Below are 6,659 nucleotides of genomic sequence, written 5' to 3' on the forward strand. Positions count from 1 at the left end.
TTGGTGCCAAATCAAGGTGTGGCGGCTGCCACACCTTGCCCACTGGGCTCCTCCGCCAGTGCTGCAGATCATGAATGTTGTTGGTGCCATCTGCTCATGCATCTCCCTCATCCTCATACGCGTCTTGAACCAGCAGCCCGAGGTACCCGACGACGACGACAACGGCAACTACGACGACAACTACGACGGCGGCGGCGGCGACGACGACAATTACGACGGCGACGACGACGACAACTACGACGGCGACGACAACTACGACGGCGACGATGACGACAACTATGACGATGACGACGACGACAACTACGACGGCAACGACGACGACGACGAGACCAACAAGGAGATCAGGGAGAGGTTGGCTCGTCTCCGTCTGATCGACAGTGAGCCCGAGGAGGAGATTGAGTCGGAGGAGGAGGTCGACCCGACTGTGCAGGCCTTGGACGAGACTGTCCACCAGTAGATTGCCGAGGCATCTTCTTCTACATCGGCGCCGGCAACACTAGGGGAGACTGCCGACAGCTCCGGCACTGTCGCAGACTCTGTTCCAGCAGCGCCTTGAACAGATACGGAGTAGCTTCACATACGACGGCCATCCAGCGTATCGAATGCTTGACATCATTACACACCGTATCCCAAGCTGCTAGATCGGTGACTGAACCCTCTGTCCACGCTTGTGTCCACTTTGTGGCGCTGCTTGTTCTCCGTGGTCGCTTTATATTGCTTTATACTCCAAGTAGAAGTGTGTATTAGGGCTCTTAAGAACAGTTGGTTTCCTATCATGGAAATAGGAGGGGGTGGCACTGCTGGACAGTATCAGTGTGTTTTTCTGCATCCAAGTCGTTAGGTTATGCACTGCTACTCGAATGCTATGTTCTAACTCGCAATGTTGCGCACTGCTACTCAGAATGATTGTGACTAGGCTGCGTGTTTGCGTGTTAAATATTGATCCAAATTTTGAGCGGCAAATCTTATTTAAAATCATTTATATGCCGATCGCAAATGGATTACAGACTAGCAACACGTGAAACGCCTGTAATGCAGCTTAGTTACACACGTATACGGAAAATCACGTTGGTCTGTTGAACATTTGTTATGCGCTTTTTTTTTACTTCTAGAGTTTTTTTTCCAAAAAGAGGGTAAAGCCAACTTAAACGCATGACTCCAAACGGACATCCGTTTTGTTCAGATTTTGACCGTTTGAATAGGGCAATGGGGCGCCATCCGACCATTTTTTTGAATGCGCCGGCCGTGCGCCCAACGCGTGGACGCACCTCGTCCGGCCACCTGGAATGTTTTGCAAATGAAATTTTGTCACCACGGGCCTAGTGCATGCGAGCGGCCCTAGTTCATGCTGGCAACAAAGGTATCGGTCAGCAAACATATGTCAGCCTACAAAATGATCAACCCCAAGTTTTCACGCCGGCAACAAAGCCAGCAGACCGCACACTTGCCAGCCTTCAAAATGAACAAACGCAAGTTTTCACGCCGGCAACAAAGCCAGCGGCCGGCACACTTGCCAGCCTTCAAAAAGAGCGGCCATAGTCCACGGTCGAGGCCTCCCTTGTTCATGCCGTCTTGTTGAACATCTCCTTTTATCGATTCGCGAACCAACTTTTTCCCTTCAGGGACATGTTGGTCAAGTCCACGATCATGATTGCTAGCGCCACCTTTTTTGTTTTGGTGTCGGCATTGATGGCCTCAATCTTGAGCTTCTTCGACTAGGCGGCCTCCTCCATGTGAAGCTTCTTCAGTTGGAGCTCCAAGTATATATTCATTTACTCCTTCTTTCCTTGGCACTTCCTCTCCTCCCTCACTTCCTTCTAAGTCATCATGTCGTGCAAAGTTTCTTGCAAGGCAATAGACCCCGCATCACACTTCTCGTCAAGCTTCGAGTTGGTCTCGCCCCTCTTGACCACATCTTCATTCCCAGCCACGGGTGGCGGCCCTCCTTTCTTCTTGAGAGCGGCATATTGATCTTCAAACTTGAGACAATCTTTGATGAGCGACCAACAATGGGTGAGAGTGAATGGCTTGTTCTTATACCGAGCCTTGAAGGCTTCCAAGGATTGAAATGCCTACACAATCATAGAGAAGGCCACAAATGTAATAGCGAAGGACACAAGATGCAACAAACATGAACATGACATAGCAATGAAATAGGAGAGCTCATACCAAGTCACCCACACCTAGGCCCACTCATGGGACGGGCTTTGACGCTCTCAAGCGCGGAACAATACTTGTTGCATTCTTGTTGAATGAACCCCCATCTCTTTTGGATTGAGTTGATGTCACGGGTGCTCGCAAACTTGTAGGGCGACAACTTCCTCCGTTCATGAAAGGTTGTATGAATTCTCGTCCGAAAAATAAATCCTTTTTGCTCGGCACCGGTCTTGGCATCTTGGTCTATCTCCACCCAACTCTCACAAATCAACATGTCCTCTACTTTGGTGTATGATCCCGTGCGAATGCTTTGCCTCCTCCTTTGTGCGTCAGCTCTTTGGGTGAGCTCATAGATAAACAAATGGCTCCTCCACAATGTCGACCTCTTCTTCCTCATCTTTGCAATTCATGTCCTCATCTTCATGCCATGAGTTGCCATGGTCGTCGGCCTCTTCTTCTTCATAGTGGTTGGCACCATCTTAGTCGCGGTCGTCTTGGCTTTGGGTCTCATCGGGATCGAAGCCTTGTCCTTGGCCCTCGGGGTGAAAGGCATGTCCACGACCCTCATAGATAACATTCTCCATGAACGCGTTGTAGCCGGGGTTGTCGTCTGCCGGCATCGGGATTGAAATTTTGTGTAACAGGTTGCGGGCACTGTCGGTGTCAAAACCGGAAGATCTTGGGTAGGGGGTCCCGAACTATGCGTCTAAGGCGGATGGTAACAAGAGGCGGGGGACACAATGTTTACCCAGGTTCGGGCCCTCTCGATGGAGGTAATACCCTACTTCCTGCTTGATTGATCTTGATGATATGAGTATTACAAGAGTTGATCTACCACGAGATCGTAGAGGCTAAACCCTAGAAGCTAGCCTATGATTATGATTGTTGTTGTCCTACGGACTAAACCCTCCGGTTTATATAGACAACGGAGGGGGCTAGGGTTACATAGAGTCGGTTACAAGGGAGGAGATCTACATATCCATATTGCCAAGCTTGCCTTCCACGCAAAGGAGAGTCCCACCCGGACATGGGACGAAGTCTTGAATCTTGTATCTTCATAGTCCAACAGTCCGACATAAGTATATAGTCCGGCTATCCGAGGACCACTTAATCCAGGACTCACTCAGTAGCCCCTGAACCAGGCTTCAATGACGATGAGTCCGGCGCGCAGATTGTCTTTGGCATTGCAAGGCGGGTTCCTCCTCCGAATACTCCATAGAAGATTTTGAACACTAGGATCGTGTTCGGCTCTGCAAAACAAATTCCACATACCACCGTAGAGAGTATAATATTCCCACAAATCTAATCTGCTGACAACTTTTCATAGCGTGACGTCCTGCCGTGGTCTAGTCATGAAGAACCGTTTTTCCCAGCCTGCCACTACACGTGTTGCGAGGCAGTTTTATTGGCACGTCTTGTCGAAGCAAAGATCATGTTCCTCTTATCACGGGATTCTCATCAATAAGGGTGTGGGTAGCCCAATCGTGCCCGTTGGTATGACTCCTCGATTTTAGGCAAGTTCCAAACGGTCACGCGGAGGACGCTTGATATTCACCCTCTTTATAAAGGGGCCAAGGCATGTCCTTTTCTTCTCGCGCTCGATCCTTCCCTTCCCCCACCTCGAATTCCAACACCCGAGGCTCCGGCTAAGCACTTTGGACCTTCAATCATGTCCAGATCCAACCTTCAAGGCCGGTGGATAGATGACAGAGGAGGACATCAAGAAGCTAAGAGAAGCCAGGTATCTGACCGCTGAAATCTCGCACAGGCTGCCTGCTCCAGGGTAGGTCATCCCTACTCCCGAACCCAACGAGAGTGTCATATTTGTTTCCCACTTCCTCCGAGGGCTAGGCTTTAGTCTTGATCCCTTTGTTAGAGGGCTTTTGTTCTATTATAGGCTCGATTTCCATGATCTAGCTCCAGATTCCATCCTTCACATCTCGTCGTTTATCGTCATGTGTGAGGCCTTCCTCCGCATCACTCTACACTTCGGCTTATGGCTCAAGACCTTCAATGTGAAGCCGAAGATGATCGATGGGCGACACCCAGAATGCGGAGGTGCCATAATAAGCAAAGGCGCCGATGCTCCATGGCCAAAGGGTTCCTTCTCGGAGATGTCCAACTTATGGCAGCGGGAGTGGTTTTACATCAGGGCTCCCCGAAGTACTAAGTGGGCAGCTGCCCCCGCCTTCCGTTCGGCCCCCCCGCCACAACTGGCGTCATGGGTCAACAAGGGGCTGGACTGGGGGCCAGTTAATGACGTGCCGACATTGCAGAGTCGCATCCGAGATCTCCTCAAGAGAGATGTCGGCCTTGTCAAGGTAATGCAAGTCATGCTAGTTCGCCGGGTCCTGCCATGCCAACGTCGACCTCTCCGTATGTGGGAGTTCAACCCGGAAGGACCGCGAACTATTCAGCAATTCTTCGGTGTGACACTCGAAGAGATGTATGGATTGTTCTTCGGATCATGAATAAAGTGTCTGGACACCACCGGGGATGTGGGTCTAAAGTGCAATCGTACATATACCCACGTAAGTAATTCTACAGCCGAACATGCTGTCTTTTAATTTTTCACAACATCATTCTGAAAAATCGCTCTTTGACCAGGACTGGATAAAAAAGGCGAAAATGATCAGGTGTTCGGCCCCCCTTCCCGAGGGCTCACCGGATCCTGTACTAGCCAGGATGCTTGAGCTCACACCTTATCAAGTGCCATCAGGGGAAGATAAAGGGAGGAACAAAGAAGCTGAAAGCGGGCCTCACTCATTACTCATCCAAACCGGGGGAATTAGTGTCTCCGCGAAGGAGGATAATCGGGGAGAAGAATCTGAAATTCCCTCTCCCCAAGGAAGGAAAAGGACCGCCTCTGAAGACTTGGAAACAAGAGTTTCCAAACGAGGGAAGAAACCTTCACCAGAGGGCCCTGCCCCAGAGGGCATCCTTACCGCATAGTGCCCGCAAGGGGATCATCCCTCCATTGAGCTGTAAGTGAACAAGAGTACTTTTGGTAAATATATCTTGCTTCATCTCCGAGGACAATAACCGAGACGTATGTCTTGCAGTTCGGATCGTAGCCCTTCTCGACAGAGTTCGTCTTCGGGGGATCTTCTTCCGGAGATGATGGAGAGCGAAACGCCTCCCCCTGTCTCCCCGCCTCATGAGGCGGACAACCCTGAGGTGTCATCACGGAGGATTTCTCCTGATCCGCCAAGGCCGGAAGGTAACCCTTCGGCCACCCGAAGTCCGGAGGATTCGGCTCCTAAGGAGAGCAACAGAAAGAGTCCGGGACTGTCCACTGCATAACCGGACATACTGATGGGTCTTCTGGAGCAAGCGGCTATCTCAGAGGCGCATCGTACTTTAATGGGTACGGTGGTTGAGAGGATTTCATCCGCCAAAAGTGGGTTGCATGAAGCTTTTATGAGCCTGCTAAAAGGCTTTGAGGTATGCAAAGTAATATATATTTTGACGGTACCGCGCATGCTAGGTGTGCCCTACACAGATAGTAGCCCTTGAGACTCTAGTTGCTGTCCTAAAGGCGGCAAACAGAGGATCATAGTCCCAGGTAATGATCATGTTGCTTTCATGTGCAGGCGGCTGAGGGTCCGGTGGCTAGCGGGACTGGTGAGTTTGCCGAACTGAAGCGGCAACTTGATGCGGCAGATGCCGACATCGTGCTTGTAAACAATCGGCTTGACGAGGCACAGGGTATGTATTCTCCGGTGGTTAACAGATATTTAAGAGGAGCATGATGCTAGTATCTATAATATGCTGTGACTGCAGATGGAGCTGCCGCTGTGGAGACCCTTCGGGCGGAGCTTGCCCGAGCCAAGGAACAAACCAGGAGAAGTGATGCGGCCGCTCTAAAGGCGGTCGAAGAATTAAGAGCCGAACAAGCTGCTCATCGCCAAAGCAAAGATAAAATAGCCAAGATGGCTGTTGAGCTGAAGGATGCCGCCGACCGGTATGAGCTTCTTGAAAAGGAAAGCCAAGCGAAAGCGGTGAACCTAAAGAAAGCCATGGTAGCAGCCAAGGAGACCCGCTCTAAAATCAGAGCGGCGAAGGAGGAGCTTCGTCAAGCCGGAGATATCACGGATGGGAAGCCCTTTTTGTTGCGGACAAGTTCGGAGACCTGAAGTATGCCCCTCTGGATCAATTATGGAGTGCTGCAGACGCGTACTTGGACTTGGCGGCGAGTGCTGCTGATGCGACTGAGTTTTTCAAAGATGAAAAAGATCATGAAGTGGAAAAGTTGTTCTGGTCACAGTTCAGTGCTCCAAAACGTCCGCTATTGTTAAATGAGAAAATGGCCGAGTGGGCTGAGCTCCATAGGTTGTCCGGGCTTGCCATGAGGTCTGTCGTGGATCATCTTTGGCCGGAAGGACCAAGGCCGAATAGTTATTTTGGTTTAGTGCAACGATTCCTTGGTGATGTGCCGCATATCGACGCTGCAAAGAGGTCGGCGTGCATAGAGGGTGCGCAGATGGCTCTTGCCCGTGTTA

Source organism: Triticum dicoccoides, chromosome 2A (assembly GCF_002162155.2).
Source record: "Triticum dicoccoides isolate Atlit2015 ecotype Zavitan chromosome 2A, WEW_v2.0, whole genome shotgun sequence".
NCBI lineage: Eukaryota > Viridiplantae > Streptophyta > Magnoliopsida > Poales > Poaceae > Triticum > Triticum dicoccoides.